The sequence below is a fragment of the Bos indicus x Bos taurus genome, chromosome 8 (assembly GCF_003369695.1).
Source record: "Bos indicus x Bos taurus breed Angus x Brahman F1 hybrid chromosome 8, Bos_hybrid_MaternalHap_v2.0, whole genome shotgun sequence".
Lineage (NCBI taxonomy): Eukaryota > Metazoa > Chordata > Mammalia > Artiodactyla > Bovidae > Bos > Bos indicus x Bos taurus.
In genome coordinates, this window is record NC_040083.1 from 6,673,182 (window position 1) to 6,701,165 (window position 27,984).

Here is a 27,984-nt window from a genome sequence, read left to right on the forward strand (position 1 = left end):
ACCTTAAGTTTAAAATTAGATTTACCTTAAAAATTATGTTTAGCTTAGTATAATATTGAATTGATTTTGCCATTCAAGAGCAGAGAATTTGCTGAGTGACTAACACTAACCAGGGCTGGGATTGTTACCTTGCAGGGCTAACCTATGAAGTAAATTATTAACCTATAAAGTAAATAATTGTGTGGATAATGGCAAGGACTCCCATTAAAAACTGGGAGAGAGGATTTTTTCCCCCACTTTTTTAAGGTCTTTATTAAATTTGTTACAGCAGTGCTTCTGCCTTATATTTTGGTTTTTTGGCCATGAGGAATGTGGGATCGTAGCTCCCCGATCGGGGATCAAACCCACACCATCTGCATTGGAAGGCAAAGTCTCAACCACTGGACTGCCAGGAAAGTCCCCAGGACAGAGGATATTCTGAATGATGGTTTTGACAGGACTACCTCTATCCATTAAAAGTGATTTAATAACAATAAAAGAAACTTGTTATAAGAATAGGTTATATTTACTATCATGTCTATTATTATTATTATAGACAAGGAAAAAAGTCCAGATGAAAATAAAAGTAATAATCAAGCAGAAGTTATAAACCATGACCAATGTTAGTATAATAGATATCAATAGATACTGTGTTTTCTATTTTATTGAAAAATCTCTAAAGGCACTGATGGTAAAATCATTTGATAATAAACTTATATGAGAGCATAGATGTGAAAAATGCAAAATCTCCAAGAGTTCATTATCAGACTACATTTAATTTCCAGAAATTAGCATACAGATAACTTTGAGGCACTGCTGTGCAGGAAGAGTAAAAATGGAGACCAGATCATGAGGTATATGTAATTCAGTCTTTAAAAAATTACATCTGATTTCTATTCAGTTAATAATATGCTTATTAATCTGGATTATAAATATCACTTACACAATATCTCTATTACCTGATGGAGCTTTAATTTATACTTCTTCATTATTAAGGAAATAAGCATAATTTAATTTTCTATTTGAATTGAACAGTTACATTTAATCTCAGAATTCCTAAAGAATAAGGGCCTGTATCCTTTTATATCAGCTTTATCTTTTGACTCTAAGACAATATGAGAGTAGGCTAGATGTGTTGGAATTTTGTTCTGTTGAGGTTTGAATTACATTAGGGCTTTTTCATTCTATAGGGTGAATTAAATTGTAAAGATGGATATCAGCTACTTGTGTTTTTTTTTTTTTTTTAATTCTCAGAACATTTTTAAAGTACATTAAACATTCTAGTATAAAAATAATGAAGTAAAAATCACCAAGCTGATTATACTAGCCAGCATAATTAAAGAAAATAAGGCAATAGTAGTAAATAATTTTATCTAAATCATGATACCCACAAATATAGATGGCCTTACTTAAAGAGAAAAGGAATATATTCAAACCACCATGACACAGAAGAGAAAGAAAAAGGTCATGGATTCAATGTCATGTAAGACACAACATGTTTTCTTTAAATAATAAAAAGAGATTGTCAGGTGTTTTATCACAGTCCCTTGAAGTTGACACATGGCCTTTAGATTTGTCATGCATGGTACATGATTTTCTTGTTTGGAGTTGTACCAAATAAGTTTCCAGTTTGCAGTTTTGTTCTGCAATGAATTACATTAATTCACTTCTTATTTAGAATTTTGGACATTATTCCAGAAGAGTCGTAGTTTGAAGTGCCTCAAAATCTTTGAACTCAGAAAGGTAAAGGAAGTTGCTTTATGTCAAAGGCTATGATAAAAGCAAAGTAAAAAGCAAACAAACACTGAATAAATATTGGAAATCTTTAAATAGCTTTCTTTGTGTTGATCTCAAGCATGCGAATAACTCTCACTAAACTGTATTGTGGTGTTAGTTTAGTTGCTAAGTTGTGTCCAACTCTTGTGACTCTGAGACTGTAGCCCACCAGGCTCCTCTGTCCATGGGAATTTCCAGGCAAGCACACTGGAGTGGGTTGCCATTTCCTTCTCAATGGGATCTTCCCAACCCAGGAATCGAGCCTGGGTCTCCTCCACTATAGGTAGATTCTTTACTGACTGAGTTACCAGGATATTAGTTGGTATAATAAATGTCGTAAAAGAATCATGACTTTTTCCTTTTTTTTCCATGGAAGCTTCCTTTTGGTTCCTTTAGGAAGAACAGCATCTGAAATAAACTGAAGTAAGAAAAAGTACGATTGTGCAAAAGAAATGAGGAGAGGATTTTATGCACTCCCTCAGCAACTGTTTCTATTCTGCTCACCTGTGCAACTGCACTGCCCAGTCATTCGTCCTTCCTTTCTGATCATCTTCCTTTTTCTGTAAGTCATGATATGTTATTGCTTTCTCCTCTGTCCCAGATTTGGGTCACATGAATCCACCACTAACTTGTGCCAGATGTTTCTCTGACCAAGATGGCTGATTCTTCTCTTTCTCCTCTGGGTGAAGAGTTACTATTGTTTTTTTGTATCCTCCAAATATGTTTTTTTTTTTTTTAAATCATTTTTATTAGAGTATAGTTAATTTACAATTTTGTATTAGTTTCATGTGTACAGCAAAGTGACTCTGTTGTACATATACATATATTCACTCATTTTTAGATTCTTTTCCCATAACAGTCATTACAGAGTACTGAGTAGTTACCTGTGCTATACAGTAGTTCTTATTAGTTATCTATTTGATATATAGTAGTGTGAACTATAATTGCTGGAGGCCATCACTGGAATTCTTTATCAAACCTTTCATCACCATGATGATTTTCTTTTATGCCTTTTCAGAGTCTTCCTCAGCTTTGGAACCTAAGCCTAGTTATCACTGACATAAATGGCCACCTTGATTTCCTTGTTATGGTTTTCTTGATAAGATATCTCTTCTTATGATGCCTTTGAACTATTTCTACCTACTGACCTCATTATTTTATGACTTCTTTCTTTGCGTTTTCTAAGATATTAGGACAAGAAAGTAAATGTGAATGAACTCAGTGTGGAATAAAGCTGAGTGCTTTTACTTTATTTTTAAATTTTTTATACTCTTTATTTTATATTGGTGTATAGCCGATTAACAACATTGTGATAGTTTCAGGTGGACAGCAAAGGGACTCAGCTTATACACACGTATCCATTCTCCCAAACTCCCCTTCCATCCAGGCTGCCATATAACACTGAGCAGAGTTCCCTGTGCTGTACAGTAGGAACTTGTTGGTTATCCATTTTAAGTGTACCAGTGTGTACATGTCAACCCTTAACTCAAATGGTGTGGAATACAGCTTGAGTGCTTTTAAAGAGAAGGCTCACGCACTACTGAAATTTTATACTGTCAGAATGGAAAGACAGTTTATTCCTTATTTTGCAAAATATGAGACCTGAATCACAAGACTTTCATTACCTCGAAAACATCCACTGTACAGAATATTTCCAGCTGACTATTATTAACAATTAGAGTATCAGTAACATCATAGGGATGTTCAGTTCAGTTCAGTTCAGTCGCTCGGTTGTGTCCGACTCTTTGTGACCCCATGAATCGCAGCACGCCAGGCCTCCCTGTCCATTACCAACTCCAGGAGTTCCCTTAGACTCAATGTCTTTCGAGTCAGTGATACCATCCAGCCACCTCATCCTCATAATGATGTAACTGTTGCTATATAGATCAGCTCAGAGCCTGTTTCACAAAGAAGTCTACTCTCAGATCTAACCTATTTTGTTCTGAGATTGATTTGGAAATTTTGCTTAGATTTTCTTCTCCTAACCGATCTTCAAGTGATCTTTGCTGCTGTAACCTATAGCCACCAGGTTCAGGTGATCGTCGGAATTCGTCATTGATTCCTCTCAATCTGTAAATATAGTGATTTACACCTTAAGTGGGTGGTATGTTCTGCAGTTAGTCTACAGAGCAAAAGTCACACAAGCTAAAAATTAGTGAGACTATTTTAAAGTGCCCATGAAATACACTGAACATGATTGTGCCTAAAAAGGTTGAGTATGTTATTATTTTCATACACTAAAATATGAAAACTACTAAACTAGACTAAAGAAGAAAACTAAGGCAAGATCTATAATGTGAACGTCTGTCCATTCAAACTGGTCTTCTTTTACGACAGACATAGAATTCCTAGTAATGAACTGGAGATGAATGGAAGACTTTGAAAAATTGTCCTGCTTCCTGGTCCATTTTTACTGTATTTCTGTTTTCACAGTAAGCTTTATTCATGTCAACAGTGTTAAGATGAAGATGAAAAGAGATATAGTGAAGTCACAACTATGCATGTGGATGAGATGATCATCAGGGATCATCCCTGTTAGGGATGATCCCAAGTTAGGGAGTAGGTTAATTGGGTAACATTACATCTTCCCTGTTGTGGTCCTTATTCTGAACTGTCGTATCTTTTAACCTCTAACTCCTGTATGGATTACCATATTCTCTCTTGTGATTGGTAGTTATTTTAATATTTGTACTATCTGTCTGTAGAGCCAAGGTCTTAAATACATATTAATATTTTGATTCAATAAAACATAGGCATTTGAATAGCTAATTTCTCACCTCCAATTTTCTAATTTTTTCTCATTAGGAGGAAAACAAAGTCAATATGTATAAGAAGTAATGAATATTTTTTTAGATATATCATTTTCTAATTCATTCTTCAATATTCTAGTGCATGTCAACTCACATACACTGTGGTTCTTTTTCTTCCTTCCACCACTTCTATTTTTTAATAATGAAAAAAATTATGTATTTATTTACTTAATTATTTTTGAGCAGAAAATAAGGAGAGTTTCCATATGTCCTTTCCACTCCCAGGCACCCCCATTATCAATACCTCCCACCAGATAGTGTGTTTGTCACAAGCCATGAACCAACATTGATACAGCAGTATCACCCCAAGTTTATCATTTGTATTAAGGTTCACGCTTTATGTTATACTTTCTATGAGTTTTGACAAATGACTAAACACATGTGTCTACCACTATAGTATTGATGTTATACAGAATACTTTCACTGCCCTGAAAATCCCATGTTCTACCCATTCAACCACTAACCTCTGGCAACCACTGATTTTTCTACTGCCTCCATAGTTTTGCCTTTTCTAGAATGTCATATAATTAGAATCACACAGCATAGAGCCTTTACAGAATGGCTAATTTCACTGAATAATGTGATTTTTTTTCTCCATGTCTCATTGAGTGTTAAATGGGAATTTTAAGGAGCCATTAATAGCAATGTTTTTACTTAACTCTGAAAAGAGATGTAAATGTGCTTTTTGAACAAAATTATTGATTATTTGAATACCTCCTGCTTCTTTGAGAAAAGAGATGTAAATGTGCTTTTTGAACAAAATTATTGATTATTTGAATACCTCCTGCTTCTTCAATAAAGTGTGGTCAGGAAGATATGAAAATTATGACACATTAATTATTATAGAAGCTAAATAATAGAAAATGTAATGAAAACGAGATAATTAACTCTGACCTAGGTTCACTGGACAGTATGAGCTGTTGTACAGTAAGTTTTTAGTATTAATGAACTCTTGCTTGTTGCAAGTAGGAACTGATTGTATGTTTGTAGAATTGGATTGAATGAACTCTAATGATATGTTGATGCTGTGAAAGTGCTGCACTCAATATGCCAGCATATGGAAAACTCAGCAGTGGCGACAGGACTGGAAAAGGTCAGTTTTCATTTCAATCTCAAAGAAAGGCAATGCCAAAGAATGCTCAAACTACTGCACAATTGCGCTCATCTCACACGCTAGTAAAGTAATGCTCAAAATTCTCCAAGCCAGGCTTCAGCAATACGTGAACCGTGAACTTCCAGATGTTCAAGCTGGTTTTAGAAAGGGCAGAGGAACCAGAGATCAAATTGCCAACATCCGTTGGATCATCGAAAAAGCAAGAGAGTTCCAGAAAAACATCTATTTCTGCTTTATTGACTATGCCAAAGCCTTTGACTGTGTGGATCACAATAAACTGTGGAAAATTCTTCAAGAGATGGAAACCCCAGACCACCTGACCTGCCTCCTGAGAAATCTGTATGCAGGTCAAGAAGCAACAGCTAGAACTGGACATGGAACAACAGATGGGTTCCAAATAGGAAAAGGAATACTTTAAGGCTATATATTGTCACCCTGCTTATTTAACTTATATGCAGAGTACATCATGAGAAACACTGGGCTGGAGGGAGCACAAGCTGGAATCGAGATTACCGGGAGAAATATCAATAACCTCAGATATGCAGATGACACCACCCTTATGGCAGAAAATGAAGAAGAAATAAAGAGCCTCTTGATGAAAGTGAAAGAGGAGAGTGAAAAAGTTGGTTTAAAGCTCAACGTTCAGAAAACTAAGATCATGACATCTGATCCCATCACTTCATGGGAAATAGATGGGGAAACAGTGTCAGACTTTATTTTTTTGGGCTCCAAAACCGCTGCAGATGGTGATTGCAGCCATGAAATTGAAAGACGCTTACTCCTTGGAAGGAAAGTTATGACCAACCTAGATAGCATATTGAAAAGCAGAGACATTACTTTGCCAACAAAGGTCTGTCTAGTCCAGGCTATGGTTTTTCCAGTAGTCGTGTATGGATGTGAGAGTTGGGCTGTGAAGAAAGCTGAGCGCCGAAGAATTGATGCTTTTGAACTGTGGTGTTGGAGAAGACTCTTGAGAGTCCCTTGGACTGCAAGAAGATCCAACCAGTCCATCCTAAAGGAGATCAGTTGGTGTTGAAGCTGAAACTCCAATACTTTGGCCACCTGATGCGAAGAGGTGATTCATTGGAAAAGACCCTGATGCTGAAAAAGATTGAGGGCAGGAAGAAAAGGGGATGACAGAGAATGAGATGGTTGAATGGCATCACTGACTCAATGGACATGGGTTTGGGTGGACTCTGGTGGTTGGTGATGGACAGGGAGGCCTGGCATGCTTCGGTTCATGGGTCACAGAGTCGGACACAACTGAGTGACTGAACTGAACTGAATGTTATGTTGCCCAAAAAGAAGGCAAATGTTTAAATGTTATATTTTTTTATATATTTAATCCAATTATTTGCATGGATTGAAAACAATAGTTTTATTCTAATTTAATTAAAATGCAGCATAGAGAATTAGGACAGTCATTTGAAGTTCATGGTTAAATAAATGTAACTATGGTGAAATCTGTCACAATAGGAAATAAAATCTGTTTTTCTATGCTTTAATTCTTTATGTCCTATGTTTCTTTAACAGTAATATTCAGACTCTTAGTTTTTAAAGGAACTTAATATGTCATCAAACTTGAGGAAATAATCAGGTTACTGTTTGACTGAATGTTCCCTTTCTCAGGTGGTTGTTTTAATGCATATATTAACTATGATACCGATGAAGAACTGCTATTGAATCTAAGTCATGAAATCTGTTCTTCAACTTTGCTCCAATCCTATCAGGGGATTTACTCAGTTAGAAGCTTGGTACACATCACCAGGGTACTCAGGGAACTGAGTACATGATTATTGTCAATGGTGAGAAATTATTTATGAAAATATGTATATAAACAAAGAACAGACTTCCAGTTTTTTTACAATTGCTTTAAAAGTAATTTCATATTATTAACCTTAAAAATGCATTCCAATATACATGAGGTGCAGACAAATGGTGTTTGATTCCAATGATACAAAAAGTACCTGCTGTTGCTGCTAAGTCGCTTCAGTCGTATCCAACTCCGTGAGACCCCATAGACGACAGCCCACCGGGTTCCCCCATCCCTAGGATTCTCCAGGCAAGAACACTGGAGTGGATTGCCATTTCCTTCTCCAATGCATGAAAGTGAAAAGTGAAAGTGAAGTCGCTCAGTCGTGTCCAACTCTTCTGCAACCCCATGGACTGCGGCCTACCAGGCTCCTCCGTCCATGGGATTTTCCAGGCAAAAGTACTGGAGTGGGTTGCCATTGCCTTCTCCATAAAAGTTCCTAGAATAGTCAAATTCATAGAACCAGAAAGTACACTGGTAGATGCCATGGGTCAGAGGGTGGGTGAGAGGGAGGGAGAGAGAATGAGGAGTTAGTGTTTAATGGGAACAGAGTTTCAGTTTGGGAAGGTGAAAAATTCTGGAGATGGATGATGGTGAGAGTTGTACAACAATGTGAATGTTCTTAGTGCTACTGAACTGTACAATTAAATATGGGTAAAATAGTATGTTTTATATTATGTGATTTGACTAGAATAAATTTTTTTTATTTTTTTCAATAGTATTTACTAGATATTGTGTTTGTTTTTAAAAATTAGTTTTGAGCTGTAGCTACCTGTATTTAGTTACCATCCAGTCTTTACTTTAAGGCAAAATTCAATTGAAATTTACATCAAATCTGTCAGACACATATAGCAATTGTGTGAAATCAAGCAAACCCATTAAGTATAACTTTTCAGCATCAATCATTCTGATAACAATTGTTCAAAAGACCTCATTCTATACAGAGCTTGATTTATTTTAGAGAAAATGAAGTAGAAAGATTAAGTGAACTAAAATAAACTCAACATCTCTATAATATTTTCTTTTATAAACTATTTATATATCAAGAAAAAACACTGGCTGGAAACTGCTGAAATCAGATAACAGGGCCCTATGAATCTCTTGACTCTAAGAGGGTGCAATTAACTGATAAAGGGGGTGTGTTTACACATCTTCAAAACTATCACCACCCTTTAAAAAACAGATCCATTTCTTCTTTGGCAGTTATATTCTATGGGAAAAGAATACAATTCTATTTTGCTTTCTAATTTTAACTTTGGAAGACAAAGTCTCAAAAGACTGTTTGATTTAATTCTAAGTAATAAAGTTAAAAATTCAGGGACTTCCCTGGTGGTTCAGTGGGAAAGAATCTGCCTGCTAATGCAAGAGACCTGGGTTCGATACCTGACCCAGAAAGATCCCACATCCTGTGGAGCAACTAAGCCTGTGCACCATAGCTACTGAGCCTGTGCTCCAGAGCCCGGGAGCTGCGACTATTGAGCCCACATACCCTAGAGCCTGAGCTCCAGCAACATGAGAGTCCACTGCAATGAAAAGCCCAGGTCAAAGAACAGCTCCTGCTCACCAAAACTAGAGAGAAACGTGTGCAGCAATGAACACTCAGGCACCCCACTCCAGTACTTTTGCCTAGAAAATCCCATGGAAGGAGGAGCCTGGTAGGCTGCAGTCCATGGGGTCGCTAGAGTCAGACATGACTGAGCGACTTCACTTTCACTTTTCACTTTCATGCATTGGAGAAGGAAATGGCAGCCTGCTCCAGTGTTCTTGCCTGGAGAATCCCAGGAACGCGGAAGCCTGGTGGGCTGCTGTCTATGGGGTCGCATAGAGTCGGACATGACTGAAGCGACTTAGCAGCAGCAGCACAGTAAAAAAAAAAAAATTAAAAATTCAAACTTAAATCAGTGTTCAATTGTTGAAATATAATTAAAAAGAAAACCTTTAACTCAGAAAACCTCTTTACAAAGATAGTAGAAAATAAGTCCGTTTTATTCATGATCAAAAGTGAAACCAGAATGTGATACGCATCACAACTGGTTAAGAGACTGCAAAATCAGAAAGAAACCTCACCTCTCAGTGTATCCAAGCGGATAAAACCCATCAAAATAAACATCACTAGTTCTCAAGGAAGTGGACCTGATAGCACTTTTTGTTTCACTGATTCATCCTAACTTTATCACGATAATTGGGGAGATCCCCTGTGCTGTCTATCTAGAAGAGAAAAAACAATTCTACTAAATTCAAGAGGATACAAGAGAGTTAGACTCTTCCTTTCCCACAGGACTGAGGAGACAGGAGTGCTGTCTACCTCAACGTTTGCCTTTCAGAAAGATGGCTCACAGAACCTTGTGAAAACATTCCCTAGCTATGAGACTGGCAGAGACTTATTTAGTCATTATTAAGATTTACAAACATTTGAAAAGGACAGAGGAAAAAATTCTGGAGCCAAACGCAGAGAGAGGGAGAATTAATCATTGTTTTTTAATTGGAGTATAGTTGCCTTCCAATGTTGTATTGGTTTCTGCTATACAGCAAAGTGAATCAGCCATATGTATACATATGTCCACTCTTTTTAGAATTTTCTCCCCATTTAGGTCACCGCAGAGCACTGAGTAGAGCTCCCTGGGCTACACAGTCAGTTTTCATTAGCTATCTATTTTATACATAGTACTGTATATATGTCAATCCTAATCTCCAAATCCATTCCACTCCCTCCTTCCCCCCTTGGTAGCCACACATTTGTTCTCTATGTCTGTGCCTCTATTTCTGCTTTTCAAATAAGTTCATCTATACCATTTTTTCTAGATTCCCATATATGCACTAATACACAATATCTGTTGTTCTCTTTCTAACTTACTTCACTCTGTATGACAGTCTCTAGGTCCATCCACATCTCTGCAAATGGCACAGTTTCATTCCTTTCTACGGTGGAGTAATATTCCACTGCATATATGTACCAGATCTTTTTTACCATTTCTGTGTAGATATAATCTTCTTGTTTTTAATTCATATTTGCCTTGATACCATGTGAAGGAATAGAGAAATAGTGTTATAAATTTATTATAATTCCCTTCCTCCTTTTTCAATCATCTGGAGAGCTTTCTTCAGGTGCTACCTATTTTTAAAAACAGCTTTATTAAGGTGTAACTGACAGGGATGTACAATCCATTGCAATATTTAAAATGTACAATTATATTTGACATATATACACACCTATGAAACTATGACAACATTGGGAAGGAAAAAGCTTTCCTCTACTCTTCTAGGTTCTTTTGGCTGTTTGAATAATTAAGTTGGCATAAGACAGATTAACAGGATAAAAACAAATTTAATTACATATGTACGAGAGCTCCATGAGAATACAAGACCCATGGGCAGTCATGCAGTGAGGCTTACACACCATCCTGAGCTATGGAGAGTATATAAAGGTCTGGGACTTCAAAGAGGGAGGAAGACAATTTACGGGAAGATGGGAGAGGCAAATGTTTGGCAAACAAATGTTTGTAGTGCCATCTGGAGACATGCGGCCCAGAGAGGAATTTGAACAAACCAGCTTGCCTGAGCTCCCCGAAGCCAACTCACCCTCTCTGTAGTTCTCCCTGGTGATCACTCTCTTCCTGGACTAGACCCTCCATCCAAGTTCTTTTAGTCAACTAAAGAGGAGGTTAAAAAGCTCCTCCTGAGTCTTTCAAGCCTTGTTTGTCTTCAGCTCAAGATAACCCATGTGCCAAAGTGGCAAATTTTGGGGAGGCTCCTTCTGAACCCCTTCTATCACAGTCCACACAGTGAACCTATTCATCATCCTTGAACGCTTTCTCCCACTTCTAATTCCTTCTCTCCACCACTCCCACTCCTCCCTTCTCCAGGCACACACTGTTCTACTCTCCATCACTATAAATTAGTTTCATGTTTTAGAGTGCTATATAAATGGAATTATTCATTAGGTACTTTTGTAGGTCTACTTTTTCACTCAGTGTAGTGTCTCAAAGCTCATCCATGTTGTCACAGGTTAGATAGGTCTTTCTATTCATTGCTGAATAGCAATGAAAAGTATATACTAAAAATGTGCTAATGCACACATCTATTAATAGACATTTGACTTGCTTCCAGTTTTTTACTATTACGAATGAAACTGCAGTGAACAGTATGTGACTGGTCTTTGGATAGACATGTATGTTCTATTTTCCTGGGTAAATACCTATTAGAGAAATGACTGAACTATATGGGAGTAAAGAGTAGCAGAATGATGATGTCGTTGTTGTTCAGTTACTCAGTCATGTCTGATTCTTTGCAACCCCATAGACTGCAGCACACCAGGCTTCCCTGCCCTTCACTATCTCCCGGACTCAGCTCAAACTCATGTCCGCTGCATCAGTGATGCCATCCAACCATCTTGTCCTCTGTCACCCACTTCTCCTCCCACCCTCAGTTTTTCCCAACGTCAGGGTCTTTTCCCATAAGTTGACTCTTTACATCAGATGGCCAAAGTATTGGAGCTTCAGCGTCAGTCCTTCCAATGAATATTCTGGGTTGATTTCCTTTGGGATTGACTGGCTTGCCATCCTAAAAATATGCCTCTTTAGCATAAGGATTATTTTGAGTGATTATTTTTTAATATACAGCTGACACAGGAGAACCTCTGAAAACAGTAGGATTTACTTTTTGTGTGTGAAATTTACATTTATAAAGGAAATCTCCTTTGGTAAGGATGTCTCCCCTTTCTTCCAGGAAGGAAGGATGACTCTGAAGTCCAAGAAAATTTTATCACTGGTGAAGTCAGTGACTTACACCTGCCTAACAAACATTCTTGTTTATCTTGCTTTTCTAGGTACCTCCCCATATCTGTACCTGCCCCCCCAATGCACAGTTTCTTTTCTTTTGTTTTTAGCTGATGATATTCAAACTGGAGTTCTAAGCGTCCTTGGAGAGTTACTCCTTTTTTCTTGGGTAACTCCCCTGTATGCCTGAGATATACATGTTAATTGTGTTTTAAGAGAAGATTCTCAGCCAAGAACTCAGAAGAGTAGAAGGAAATTAGGAAGGAAAATTATTTTTCTTTTCCTATAGGAGGCATGGGCTTCCCCAGTGGCTCAGCAGTAAAGAATCTGCCTGCAATGTAGGAGACGCAGGAGACTGGGTTTGATCCCTGGATTGGGAAGATCCTCTGGAGGAGAAAATGGCAACCTACTCCAGCATTCTTGCTGGGAAAATCCCATGGACAGAGGAGCCTGTGGGCTGCAGCTCATGGGCTCGCAAGAGTTGGGCATGACTGGGTGACTAACACTTTCACTTCACTTTTACTTTAAATATCTAAGCAATGTATGGCACCCACTCCAACATTTGGTATAATATGTTTAGTTTTTTCTTTTCCTTTAAATTAAGCCAAATTAATAGCTTTGGCATCTCATTGTGGTTTTAATTTGCATTTTCTTAATTATAATGATACTGAACACATTATAATATTCTATGAAGTGCAATGGAATAGGCCACTCCAAATATGCCACTCTGGTATAAGGGTTACTTTGAGTTGAAGGTAATTGAGAAGCAGCAGACACAGGAAGAACACTCTGTCCTCTCTTGTTCTGCCTGAAAAGCAGGACATAAATTTCCCTTTATAAAGATGACATAAATGTCCATATGTGAAGGCGTTCCCCTCTCCTGAACCAGGAAAGAGTGAACAACCCTTATCTGCTTAACACACCTTACTAAACAATCCTTATGCCAGTTTCCTAGTCACCGTTTCCACCCCTGGGAGCCCAAAGCTTCTTTTATCCTATATCTTCACCAGGGGCTTCCCTGGTAGCTCAGACGGTAAAGCGTCTGCCTACAATGCAGGAGACCTGGGTTGGATCCCTGGGTAGGGAAGATCCCTTTGAGAAGGAAATGGCCACCCACTCCAGTACTCTTGTCTGGAAAATCCCATGGACTGAGGAGCCTGGTAGGCTACAGTCCATGGGGTCACAAAGAGTCGGACATGACTGAGCAACTTCAACCTTTGTTAAATGATAAATAAGCTCTGAGTCAAGCCACCTCTCGGTTTTCACGTCTTTCCTGTGAATTCTCCATGCATGTAAAATTAAAAACATCACTAAAAGTTATATGCCTTTCCTCTGTTCATCTGTCTATTGTCAGTGTGATACTCATGCCTTAGATGCTGTACCTAAGAGGATAGAGAAAAAGATTTTTCTCCCCCACAGCATCCATATATTTGGTGAAGCATCTGTTCAAATTTTACTTTTACTTTTTTTTTTTTTTTGGCCAAGCTATGTGACATTTTTTTCCCTAACATCTTCAGCATTTAATCAATGAATTGTTACATCTGCCTGCAATACAGGAGACCAGGGTTTGATTCCTGGGTCTGGAAGATCCCCTGGAGAAGAAAATGGCAAGCCACTCCAGTATTCTTGGCTGGAAAATCCCATGGATAAAGGACCCTTGTGGGCTACAGTCCATGGGGTCCCAAGAGTCAGACACAACTTAGCAATAAAACCACCAAAGAATGTTCAAATTATCACACAATTGCACTCATCTCACACACCAGCAAAGCAATGCTAAAAATTCTCCAAGCCAGGCTTCAAGAGTATGTGAAGTGAGAACTTTAAGATGTTCAAACTGAATTTAGAAAAGGCAGAGGAACAATAGATCAAATTACCAATATCCACTGGATCATCGAAAAAGCAAGAGAGTTCCAGAAAAACATCTAGTTTTGCTTTATTGACTACACCAAAGCCTTTGACTGTGTGGATCGCAACAAACTGGAAAATTCTGAAAGAGATGGGAATACCAGACCAACCTGCCTGCCTCCTGAGAAATCTGCATGCAGGTCAGGAAGCAACAGTTAGAACTGGACATGGAACAATGGTCTGGTTCCAAGCTCAGAAAAGAGTACGTCAAGGCTGTATACTGTCACTCTACTTACTTAACTTATATGCAGTGTACATATTCCAAAATGCCTGGCTGGATGAAACACAAGCTGGAATCAAGATTGCAGGGAAAAATATCAATAACCTCAGATATCCAGATGACACCACCCTTATGCCAGAAAGCGAAGAGGAACTAAAGAGCCTTGTGATTAAAGTTAAAAAGGAGAATGAAAAAGCTGGCTTAAACTTCAACATTCAATAAAGAAAGATCATGGCATCTGGTCCCATTGCTGCTGCTGCTGCTGTTGCTGCTAAGTCGCTTCAGTCATGTCCAACTCTGTGTGACCCCATAGACGGCAGCCCACCAGGCTCCCCCATCCCTGGGATTCTCCAGGCAAGAATATTGGAGTGGGTTGCCATTTCCTTCTCCAATGCATGAAAGTGAAAAGTGAAAGTGAAGTCGCTAAGTCGTGTCCGACTCTTAGCGACCCCATGGACTGCAGCCTACCAGGCTCCTCCATCCATGGGATTTTCCAGGCAAGAGTACTGGAGTGGGGTGCCATTGCCTTCTCCAATCTGGTCCCATTACTTCATGGCAAATAGATGGGGAAACAATGGAAACAGTGTCAGACCTTATTTTCTTGGGTTCCAAAATTATTGCAGATGGTGACTTCAGCCGTGAAATTAAAAGATGCTTGCTCCTTGGAAAAAAAAAAAGTCATGAGGAACCTAGATAGCATATCAAAAAGCAGAGACATTCCTTTGCCCACAAAGGTTTGTCTAGTCAAAGCTATGGTTTTTTCAGTAGTCATGAATGGATGTGAGAGTTGGACTACAAAGAAACCTGAGCACTGAAGAATTGATGCTTTTGAACTGTGCTGTTGGAGAAGACTCTTGAAAGTCCCTTGGACTGCAAGGAGATCAAAACAGTCAATCCTAAAGGAAATCAGTCCTGAATATACACTGGAAGGACTGCTGCTGAAGCTGAAGGCAGGAGGAGAAGGGAATGACAGAGGCTGAGATGGTTGGATGGCATCACTGACTCGATGGATAAGAGTTAGAGCAAACTCCAGGAGTTGGTAATGGACAGGGAAGCCTGGTGTGCTGCATTCCATGGAGTGGCAAAAAGTTGGACATGCCTGAGCGACTAAACTGAACTGATGCGACAGGTGAGAGATTAGTTTTCCAACCAGGGATCACACATGTACCCTCTGCACTGGAAGGCAAAGTCTTAACCACTGAACTGCCAAATTTTACTTTTAACTGGGTTGCATGCTTTCTTATTATTGAAATTTGAGAATGCTTTACATACTTTTATATAAATCCTTTAACAGACATACGTTTTGCAAACTTTTTATTCTAGCCTGTGGCTTATCCTTTCATTCTCTTACCAGTTACTTTTGAAGAGCAAAAGTGGTTCATTTTGATGAATTTTTAAAAATCAGTTTGTTCTTTAATGGATTGTACTTTTAGTGTCATTGTTGTCCTTGTTTAGTCACTAAGTCATGTCAGACTCTTTGTGACCCATGAACTGTAGTCTGCTAGGCTCTTCTGTCCATAGATTATCCAGTCAGGAATACTGGAGTGGGCCGCCATTTCCTTCTGTAGAGGATCTTCCCAACCCTGGGATCAAATTCATGTCTCCCGCATTGGCAGGCAGATTTTTTTTTTACCACTAAGTCAGCAAGGAAGCCTCTTCTAGTGTCGTATCTAAGAACAATTTCACTAACAAGATCACAAAAGTTTTCTCCAATGTGTTCTTGAAGTAGTATAGTTTTAACATTTACATTTAGCACTAAACCCATTTTGAGTTAATTCTTTGCATATGGTACAAGATATCAAGCAAAGTGGGTTTTTTCTGGCTTTTTTTTTTAACTTTTGTTTTTGTTTGAGCATATAGATATCTATTTATTCCAGCACCATTTTTTGAAAAAGCTGTTCTTTGACCACTGAAATGCTTTCATACTTTTGTCAAAGCTCAGTTGTCTTTGTATCCATTTCTGGATTCTCTGTTATGTACCATTGATCTAGTTATCTCTATTAACTTCCATAAATATGTTTTAATTGCAGTTGGTTAATATGTCTTGAAATCCAATAGTGTTTATGCTCCACTTTGTTCTGCTTTTTCAAAGTTGCTTTGGTTATTCTGTCTTTTGCATTTCCTAAGAATTTTAGAAACAGTTTGTTAATTTCTATAAACTTTTCTATCAAGGTTTTGTTTGGGATTGCCTTAAATCTAGGCAATTTGGAGACAACTGACATCTTAACAATACTGAGACTCCAACCCATGAATGAGATGTGTCTCTCTGTTTATTTAGGACTTTTTAAACTTCTTTAATTTACACACAGATCACAAACATGTAAACCAATAATTACAATAAGCCTATGAGCCCACAAAGGAGAGGCTACTAAATTCTACCTGCAGTTTCAGAGAAAAATTTTGAATAGAAGGTAATCTTTCTTCTGACTTTTACAGTAAATATGTGAACATTAGGTAAACAAGTGAGCTCAGAGACAAAAGAAAATTCACTGGGGTGTGAGTTAGGATTAAACATTTAAAGAAATATGTAGTTATGGTTTGACATGTTGGAAGTCATTACTGGGTATGAGAATTAAGAACACAGATATGTGTTTAGACCTTGATCTTAGTGCTCCTGGAAGATAACCAGTCTTATTCCTGTGAGCAATAGGGGATATTAAAGAATTTTAGCAGAGGAGCCACAGCATGTTGAAACCATCATTCTGAAAGTTGAGTGACTTGTTTAAATATTTTTAAAGATGTTTATATTTTAAGCCATATAAACTCCCGGGGGGTAATCTCCATATTTGTGGAATACCATGCACATTGTATAAATATTATTTATTTTTGTTTGACTTAAATTTATCTCTTTTTAGCATTATAAAATACATCTTAGCTGTGTTGACATAGGACTCCAGTGAGCAAGTTTAACCCTAACACTGTACTTGATTCTGATGTTTTTCATATTTTCTAGTTTCAGTTATTTTTTTTTTTTTTCCATTTCAGTTCTTTTAAGCTTATTCTCGGGTATCATCATTTAACTGTACAAAAGAGTTCCTTGTTTTTTTGTTTTTTAACTGTACTGATTTTGTTTGTTTTTATTACGTTCAGTTATAAACTCCCTTATACATTTAGTGGGTTTCGCTGGAGGCACAGACGGTAAAGAATTCACTTGCAATTCGGGAGACCAGGGTTCTATTCCTGAGTTGGGAAGGTCCCCTAGAGGAGGGACCAGCAATTCATTCTAGTATTCTTGCCTGGAGAATTCCATGGACAAGGGGCCTGGCGGGCTACAGTCCATGGGGTCACAGAGTTGGACATGACTGAGCGACTTTCTCTTTCACACTTAGGTGTGTTAGTCACTCAGTCATGTCTGGCTCTTTGTGACCCCATGGACTGTAGCCTGCCAGGCTCCTCTGTCCCTGGAATTCTCCAGGCAAGAATACTGGAATGGGTTGCCATACCCTTCTGCAGGGGGATCCTCTCAGCCTAGGGATCCAACCAGGGTCTCTCGAATTGCAGGCAGATTCTTTACCATTTGAGCTACCCCAATAACCCCTTTATTCATTCCTTACCCCTGATCTCTGCCTATGCTCAACACTGCCAGCTATTTTCAGTGTCATGTCATTTAAATATATATGATGGTTTTCTATGACATTATTTCTTGCAGTTAACTCTCTTTGTGCAAACAACTCAGTTGCTTTTACTCCTTAGGCTTTTCTCTGTAGGGGGGCAACATCCATTCATTGTTCAACTTACTCTCCCCTTCACTATGATCTAAGCAAGGGTGGGAGGGTGACCTCTTAGTACTTTTTTGAATTCCTGTGTCCCTTCCTAAAATCCTGCCTTGCTATCAACATACATTTTGTCCAACTTCTATAATGCAAGTGAGTCCATTTTATCACACACAGTGATGACTCTGTAGAGAATGCTGACTAGTTAGATAACCCAGGTATTATGGGTTAATAGTTGAGTCAAGGTTTGTTGTGTTGTTATTGTTTAGTTGCTAAGTCTTGTCCGACTCTTTGCAACACTATGGACTGTAGCCCACAGGCTCCTCTGTCTGTTGGATTTCCCAGGCAGGAACACTGGAGTGGGTTGTCATTTCCTTCTCCAGGGGGACTTCCTGACCCAGGGACTGAACCCACGTCTCCTGCTTGACAGGTCAGTTCTTTACCTCTGAGCCACCAGGGAAGCCCCTGACTCAAGGTTTCAGTCAGTTCAATTCAGTTCAGTTGCTCAGTCTAGTCAAGGTTTAGAGAAAGTAAAATCCAGGCTTCTGAATTCCCAGTCATGTTTCCTTTTCACCTTTCTGTTTCAAAGTTAATTTCTACTGTTCCAAAGAAAATTGCGTTTTTCTCTAGCTAAATATTGCTCCTTGATATTTTTTTCTCTTCCCTGTATCATTTATTTTGGTTCTTGACTATTCTTCCATCTTTAACTCTGAACTTCTGATTCTCCTCTGTAAGTAGTTTCCTCATTGGTCTTAAACAACTTTGTTTCCCACCATATCAGCTTTGTTTGTATCCTTTAAAGAAGGTGAAATAATATTTCTGATTGAACCTCAGTCTTCTTTGACCCAGCTGTTGACCCAAATACTTTCAAATACAGTGATTCCTAAATTGACTATGGATCTCAGAACACATGTTCCTGAACACATTTCATATTTTCCCTACAAACCTATTGCTTATTCTCTCTAATCTTTCAAACCTTTGACTATAGAATTTTATCTTAATGCCTAGTTAGTATATTCTTGCTCTTTCTTAATCAAGTATTGCTCTATTTTTTTCAAGTATAGAATATTTTTTTAAGTATATAAAATTTTAATTATAGAAATTTGAAAGCCCAAATTTCACTTTGGGCTTCCCTGATAGCTCAGTAGTAAAGAATTTGCCTGCCAGTGTTGGTAAGATCTCCCAGAGAAGGAAATAGCAACCCTCTCTAGTATTCTTGCCTGGAAAATCACATGAACAGAGGAGCTTGGAGGGCTACAATACATGCGGTCACAAAAGAGTCAGATACGACTTAGCAACTAAACAACTCTATCACTTAACTGCATTTTGATTACTGGAATGCTTTTTTGGATTTTTAAGTCAGATACGACTTAGCGACTAAACAACTCTATCACTTAACTGCATTTTGATTACTGGAATGCTTTTTTGTATTTTTATTAACTTGTATAGCTATCTACATTTAATATATAGTTTATATAAATCTATTTCACAAAAACGCCAGTCTTTTGAAATTAATCTCTAATATGACCTATGGAATGATTTGGGTCTAAAGAACTCTTCTGCTTATATTATGAACAGTTGTCATAAATAATTAGCAATTACCCCTGATTGAGTAATAAGATGTGTGTAAAGGTCGGAGAAGGCAATGGCACCCCACTCCAGTACTGATGCCTGGAAAATCCCATGGATGGGGGAACCTGGTGGGCTGCAGTCCATGGGGTCGCCAAGAGTCGGACCTGACTGAGTGACTTCACTTTCACTTTTCACTTTCATGCATTGGAGAAGGAAATGGCGACCCACTCCAGTGTTCTTGCCTGGAGAATCCCAGGGATGGAGGAGCCTGGTGAGCTGCTGTCTATGGGGTTGCACAGAGTTGGACATGACTGAAGCGACTTAGCAGCAGTAGCAGCAGAGGTAATAAGTAGTTAAGTTTTCTTTTTCTCATGGTACTTTGGATAAAAGTCAAACTAGGTTGCTAAATTTAGTGTGGTTCATAATCAGAGTAATATGATATTTGTTGAAACTTTCAACTAAGTGAGACAGACTAAAATACAGATCAAATATATTGTTCTACCGGAGACTAAAACAACCACTGTAAATAATAGATTGGCCTTTTTCTCTTGATACATACTTCAAATATTACATCAAACTCTCCCTCACTGTTTTTAAATATTGTTAGGGTGAGATAGTCTGAACATGGTAGTAATGTAAGTTTCAGAACTTTTTCATGTATGCAAAACATTGTAGAGTCAACTGCCTAAAAATTAAATTGTGACAATTTTTTACTGTTAATCCAAAAGCATTTTAAATGAATCAATATTTTACAAATCATAACAGTACTCTCATACATTTAAGGTAGGAATATGCATACATAAGGGGCTTCCCTGGTAGCTCAGCTGGTAAAGAATCCACCTGCAATGCAGGAGACCCAGTTTGATTCCTGGGTTGCGAAGATCCCCTGGAGGAGGCCATAGCAACCCACTTCAGTACTCTTGCCTGGAGAATCTCATGGACAGAGCAGCCCAGCGGGCTACAGTCCATAGGGTTGTACAGAGTCGGACAGGACTGAAGCGACTAAACAGCAGCAGCAGTATTTATAAGGGCTTCCCTGGTGGTTCAGACGGTAAAGAATCTGCCTACAATATAGGAGACCAAAGTTCTATCCCTGGGTGAGGAAGATCCCCTGGAGAAGGGAATGGCAACTCAGTGCAGTCTTCCTTACTGGGAAATTCCATGGACAGAGTAGCCTGGTAGGCTACAGTTCATGGGGTGACAAAAGAGCTGGACACAACTGAGCAACTAACACATGCATATATAAAAATGTGAAAAATCTACCTTTTATTCATCTTCAACATTTAGAACCAATGTGAGTTCCCAGATACCTCAGATGATTAATGAGTAGAAGACAGATAGGACAGTGGGGTTTGGCAGGGGAAAGAAGAGTGGAACTCAAAAAACTGGGTCCAGGGGAGTTAGAAATGATTGATTTCCTGTGGCAGCTTTTGGTCAGAGATCCACACATTTAGTATCCCTAAAACAAGGAATGTAATGGGCATTTCAGGACAAAGGGAGGACAGGCTGAATGTTGAGATATGTCAGGCAAAGAATGCCATGCAGTCAACGCATAGCTCTGTGTTCTTATTTTTATTTTCAGAGTCTCTGTCTCTGGGTAGACCAGAGATTGCAGTACTTTGGGAGATCTGTTATAAATTTGATTGTATCTTAATGTTTTCTCTTCCGGTGGAGTTTTTACTAGCTTCAGCCCCATTGAGTTATAGCTAACCGAACTGACCACAGGCAACATTTTGCTCCAGAGTTCAAGGGTATGGCTCAATTAATGGAAATAGATTTGTGGCGCCTCCACATAAATCCAAGGAATTCTAGAAACCAAGCCAAGTCAACCACTATAAGTGGGAGCCAATAATAAGTGAAAATAGCTCCTCAGGCCACTAAGTACTACTTGGCATTGAATAGCAATAATTTGATTTATATTGCCTTTATGTTTTTACAAAATCAAAACTCCTTTTTTAAAGAAAAATTTTTTTTCAAATATACTTTGAGGAACCATGAACAATCTCTTTAACCGAGGAAACCTTGGGAAAGGTGTTGTGCCAAATTATTCAAGGCTAGGGTAGAAGCTTTTTTCTGCCTTTGTTTCATGTTTTGATCTCAATAAGTCATTTGTTTTCCCTTTTCTAGGCATTTAGGTAAAAAAGATTTAACTATTTCATAATAAATAATGTCCCCATCTCCCTGAAAATTTCAGACACTATTACTTTTCAGTGTAATTCTTAAAATCCAAAATGCAATTTGAATTTGCATATGCATTTAAAAGGGCTTCCCAGGTGGCTCAGTGGTAAAGAACCCACCTGCCAACACAGAAGACATGGATTCGATCCCCGGTTGGGAAGATTCCCTGGAAGAGGGAATGGCAACCCACTCTAGTATTCTTGCCTGGGAAATCCCAAGGATGGAGGAGCCTGGAGGGATACAGTCCATAGGGGTGCAAAGAGTTGGACATGACTGAATCGGCTTAGGACGTGCGCATGTATTTAAAAAAAGATGATGAGGGGTAGATGGAAGCAATTGATATCAGAACACCCTTCACAAATCCTCTGCTGCTGCTGCTGCTGCTGCTAAATCGCTTCAGTCATGTCTGACTCTTAGCGACCCCATGGACTGCAGCCTACCAGACTCCTCCATCCATGGGATTTTCCAGGCAAGAGTACTGGAGTGGGGTGCCATTGCCTTCTCCACACAAATCCTCTTCTATCTTCCAACTGACTCCTAGTTGATTCTAAGTGCATTTTGAGGAGCCATTAAATCTAGGTTTTATTTTATCAGTGATATAGAAGCAGAGAGAAGACTCCCTCCAAATATTTATTTTAAAACCTAGAAAAACATTTTGTTTAATCAGGGTAAATAAGATGAAATGCAGTGCACTGGACTTTAAGGAAAAAGTTAAGATTATATTTAGATTTAAGTTTTTTGCAAGAAATGCTGTATTAGTTTAGGTAATTGCTAGGATTTCCTTTTTTAAATGTTAACGTCATCTTAGTCAAAGTGACGAACGTGCACAAATTTAGAAAATACTGAAAGTACTGAATAATTATAAACAGCTTCTTGTTCCAGTGTTCTTGGCATCCAACTCTATTCCTCAGAGGAATGTATTGTCTAATCGTTTAGCTATTTTTAGCTTTATTCATGGGCTTCCCTGGTGACTCAGATGGTAAAGAATCTGCCTACAATGCAGGAGACCTGGGTTTGATCCCTGGGTTGGGAAGATCCCCTGAAGAACGGAATGCTACCCGCTCCAGTATTCTGGCCTGGAGAATTCCATGGACAGAGGATTCTAGCAGGCTACAGTCCTTAAGGTCACAAAGAGTCGGACAGACTGAGTGACTTTCAAAAAAAAAAAAAAGCTTATTCATATATGTTATACTAGCTAATATTAAGGGTGAGAGAGGCAACAGACACTGACTTCCCTTATGATATTAGGGATTTAGATCTGCTATATAACATCTACTATCTGATTTGAAAGAGAAAATGAGAAAAAAAATTCTAGTACTTTTGTTTGTAGCTCCCTTAGCATGCAACAATGAAGAATCCTTGTACCATTTAAACACCATTTGCCCCAACACATCATTAATAAATGTGTGCATGTGCTCAGTCATGTCTGACTCTTTGAGACACCCATGGACTGTAGCCTACCAGGCTTCTGCATCCATGGAATTCTCCAGGCAAGAATACTGGAGTGGGCTGCCCTTTCCTACTCCAGAGGATTTTCCTGACCCAGGGATCGAATTCCCTGCTCCTGCATTGGCAGGCACAGTCTTTAACACTGCGCCACCTGGGAAACCCCATTAATAAAACAGACATATAAAACACTCCATTGTGCAAACTTAGAGTTATTTGCACTATCCTGAAAATAGCAAGAATTTTACCCCTTTCTCTCTCACCCTAGAATATCTAAATGCAAAATATCTAAAAGCATATCTAAATGCAAATGATTGTGAGTAGAATTATTAATAAATTTAATGTATTAAAATTTGTGCCTTAAGGTAAATAATTTGTCCATTGAGGGAAAAGTTTACTACCTACCTCACATCAAAATAAAACTAATTTTAAATGGATTGCCAATCTAAATATAAGGCAACACACTAAAACTTATGAAAGAAAATACAAAACAATTTCTTCACATCTTTGGAAGAGGAAAAGATTTCTTAAACAAGACATAACATCCACTGTGCATAAAGAAAAATATTGAGAAATTGGACTATATTAAAATGAAAGATTTAAGGACATTTTTATTAGATTGGACAGACCAGAAACAGACTTGTAGAAAAGATCTGAAATTATTTATCTGACAAAGAACGCAGAGAATATTGACTACCCAGGAAATCAGTGGGAAAATTCTGAATCCCGGATAGAAAGTGGGCAAAAAATTTGAATGGAAGCATCACCAAAAGGGTTATCCAAATGGCCAAATTATTTATGAAAAAATGATCAACCTATAGACCTTCAGGGAAATGCAGATGAAAACCACAATAAGATACTACTACACACACACCAGGATAGAGTTTTCAAATTTAGCAAATAAAATATAGAATTCCTAGATATGGGTGAATTTTAGATAAATAGTGAATAACATTTTTGATGTAAGTATGTCCCTTGCATGTGTGCTATCCAACTTTTTGTGACCCTGTCAACTGTAGCCCACCAGGCTCCCATGTCCATGATACTCTCCAGACAAAAATACTGGAGTGGGTGGCCATCCCCTCCTCCTTCGCAACCCAGGGATTGAACTCAAATCTCTTACATTTTCTGCATTAGCCAGTGGGTTCTTTACCACTAGCGCCACTGGGGAAGTCACAAATTTCAAATGTAAATGGAAGTCCTGTATTCTCTGATAACACTAAGAATAAAGGCTGAAATGGAAATGATGAGTCTTACCAAGCATTGATGGCCATGTGGAGCCTCTGGGACTTTCCAACATTGCTGTGTGGAGTGGAAATTGGTGCAAGACTTCTTGGGAAAACTCTTAAGGAATTATGTATTAAGTTCAAATCCAGTAAGTCTTAGGACTCAGCAATCCCTCTCTAAGGAATACAAAAACATATGTACATAAACATTCACCACGCCATTCTTTGTATCAGAACTATTTTCAAAAAGCAAAGCAAATAGATGTTTATTAATAATACAATTGACAAATAAATTATATTAATATAATAATATAATGATACATATGCTTCCCTGGTGGTTCAGGCAGTAAAAAAATCTGCCTGCAATGCAGGACACTCGGGTTTGATCCTTGGGTCAGAAAGATCCTCTGGAGAAAGGCAAGGCAACCCACTCCAGTGTTCTAGACTGGAGAATCCCATGGACAGAGGAGACTGGCAGACTACAGTCCACAGTGTCACAAATAGTTGGGCACAACTAAAAGCAACTTCAAACAGCACAGCATGTAGAGCCTTTTGACTTGTGTCCATTTCTTTGTGCAGGTTATTTCAGCAGTAAAAAGGTTTTTTTTTGTTTTTTTTTTTTAAATCATTCACAAAGTTAGCAATTTGTTTTTAGTGGTAGAAAATTATTTGTCACACTCTTGACAAATGATTTGCCTGGTTCATTGTGATGATGTCTTTGAGGTGAGCCCCTGGGAAGCACTGGACCCTCTGCGAGAGAAGGGCCTCACTCTCTTCCTGTCCCCGCAGGGTGAGGGGAAGAGAAGCAGAAGTGGCTGTTCTGGGCAAACACTCACAGATGCACCTGTCAGCTTGTGGAAAATAACTGTTCCACAGGTTTAGGTCATTCTACTGTAAATCTGTCTGCTTCAGTCTATTTTAGACTTTACTCCCTCTCTGGTGTGCTCTCTCTAGCTCATGTCCTTTGTCTGAATTCCTAGCAGTCGGCTGGGGCTTTGGCTTTGCTTTGAGGCTTAAATGTTTCCCCTTTGTCTGCCTTGGCTTCATGACTCATGCTTGTTAGTACTTAGGATAATCTGAATTGATACCTATACCCTTCCTCCATCCTGTGCCCTGGGATGCTATCTTTCTGGGATGCAGTAAAACTGAAAGTATCACCATGTAGAGAAGGAACATTATTACCCAAAATATTTTAATGATGGAAGGAAATCTATGATATAATTGTAATTTGTTGTTGTTCAGTTGCTAAGTTGAGTCCAACTCTTTGCGACCCCTGGGACTATAGCCGACAGGTTCCTCTGTCTACGGGATTTCCCAGGCAAGAATACTGGAGTGGGTTGCCATTTCCTTCTTAGGTGGTCTTCATGACTCAGGGATCAAACCCTCAGCTCCTGAATTGGCAGGTGGATTCTTTACCACTGAGCCACCAGGGAAGACCCAGAGTTGCAATACTGTACCACATTTTTATTATTGAACATTTATATAGTTCCCAGGTTTTATTACAATAAGCACATCAAGAAATTTCTTTACACATAAATCAATATATATAGTTATTATCATTGCCTTTGAATGTATACCTACACTGGCTGAATTGAGGATCAAAGCTTTGTGAACATTTTTGAGCTTCTTAAAATATATACATATTTAATTTATTTTATAGATTCCACCAGCAACATATGAGTCTCATTAATGCCAAACCTTACCAGATTGAGTTGGACCATAAGGCTGAGTGCCAAAGAATTTATGTTTTCGAACTGTGGTGCTGGAGAAGACTCTCGAGAGTCCCTTGAACAGTAAGGAGATCAAACCAGTCAAATCTAAAGGAAATCAACCCTGAATATTCATTGGAAGGACTGCTACTGAAGCTGATGCTCCAGTACTTTGGCCACCTGATATAAAGAGCTGATTCATTGGAAAAGACCCTGATCCTGGGAAAGACTAAGGGCAGGAGGAGAAGGAGGTGACAGAGGATGAGGTAGTTGAATGACATCACCTACTCAATGTACCTGAGTTTGAGCAAACTCCAGGAGATTGTGAAGGACAGGGAAGTCTGGTGTGCTGAAGATCATGGGGTGGCAAAGAGTCAGACAGAACTCAGAGACTGAATAACAATGACTAGATTGAGTATTGCTTTTAAAATTTTAATAATTTCACACATGAAGATGGTATTTTATTATTTCTATTTTTATTTCTCTGATAATCATGCCTTTGAAGTAACTTCTGTTTACAGCACATGAAAGTCTAAGCCACTGGAAATATTCAATCTGAAGCTGCCTTACTCAAAATGATATATTTAATGAGAATCTCTTCTAGTGTTTTTGTTTTTTAATTGTATTTACTATGATGGTTGATTGGTAATTTTTATCAGGAAGTCTGGACCAAAACCATGCCCACTTCTGCTGATGGTCTATAACTTTATGGCATTGATTTTTCTTTTTAAAAAATTCATTTATTTTTAATTGGAGGATAATTGCTTTATAATACTGTGTTGGTTTCTGCCATGTATCAAAGTGAACCTGCCGCAGGTTGTTAATGACTTTTCATTTCTTTTGTGTGCAGGAGAGAACTCAACTATCTTGTAAACACAAGACTGACCTGTTGGGAGCCCACCCTCTGTCAGTTCCATGTGGTGCCAACCCTGGGTTTCTTGTCCCCTTGCCTTTCCTGTGAGTGTCACCCTAAGGACTGCCTTCCCTTACTGGCACCAGTTCTTCCTCGTAACAGCAACTGAATCCCATTTGCAGCTTTTCCAGAACTTGCAGAAGTAGCTCCATCACATCTCGTATGATTAACTGCCCCACCAGGAATTGGGGTGCCTCTCCACCCTCCAAGGAGTTCTTCTCCAAGCTCAGGGAACCACCATCAGCTGTCAGCAAGTTCCTCTTCTTAAGAAGTGTTGCTTCACAGAGCTCCTCCTGTAAATCTCTACATTTCAAAAATCTTAACCTTTCTTCTCGTTTCCCCAGCAGTAAGGTATAAGCTGTTTCTTGCAGTTACCTCCTCAGTGGTTACCTTCCAATTCCCTTTTTACCCTTTTGTTAACTGGTTAATGACTTTCTATCTAGTTAGCAATTCTGTATATTAAATTATTTTCCCTTAAATAACTGGTGAGATTTCTTTCACTGGACTGGACCTTGGCAGGGGCACTCCAAAAAAGTCAGTCACAGAAAATATGATCATATTCTCTTTATTGAAAATAAACATTGTATGGCATAAACCAACACAACATTGTAAAGCATTCTTCAGTTAAAAATAAATTTTAAAAAGGGTAATCCAAGTGAAAATACTTTTAAAAAGAGAAAATGAAGGGCCAGATGCCTACTACAAAAAAGGGTCAGAGAGATGACATTTATTAATGTGTAGATAACTTTAGGTTAATTTTGCATTGTATAGTTTAAGGCATGTAAAATATGATAGTATAACACCTTTTAAAGTTGTGAAGATTAAAATGGCAAAA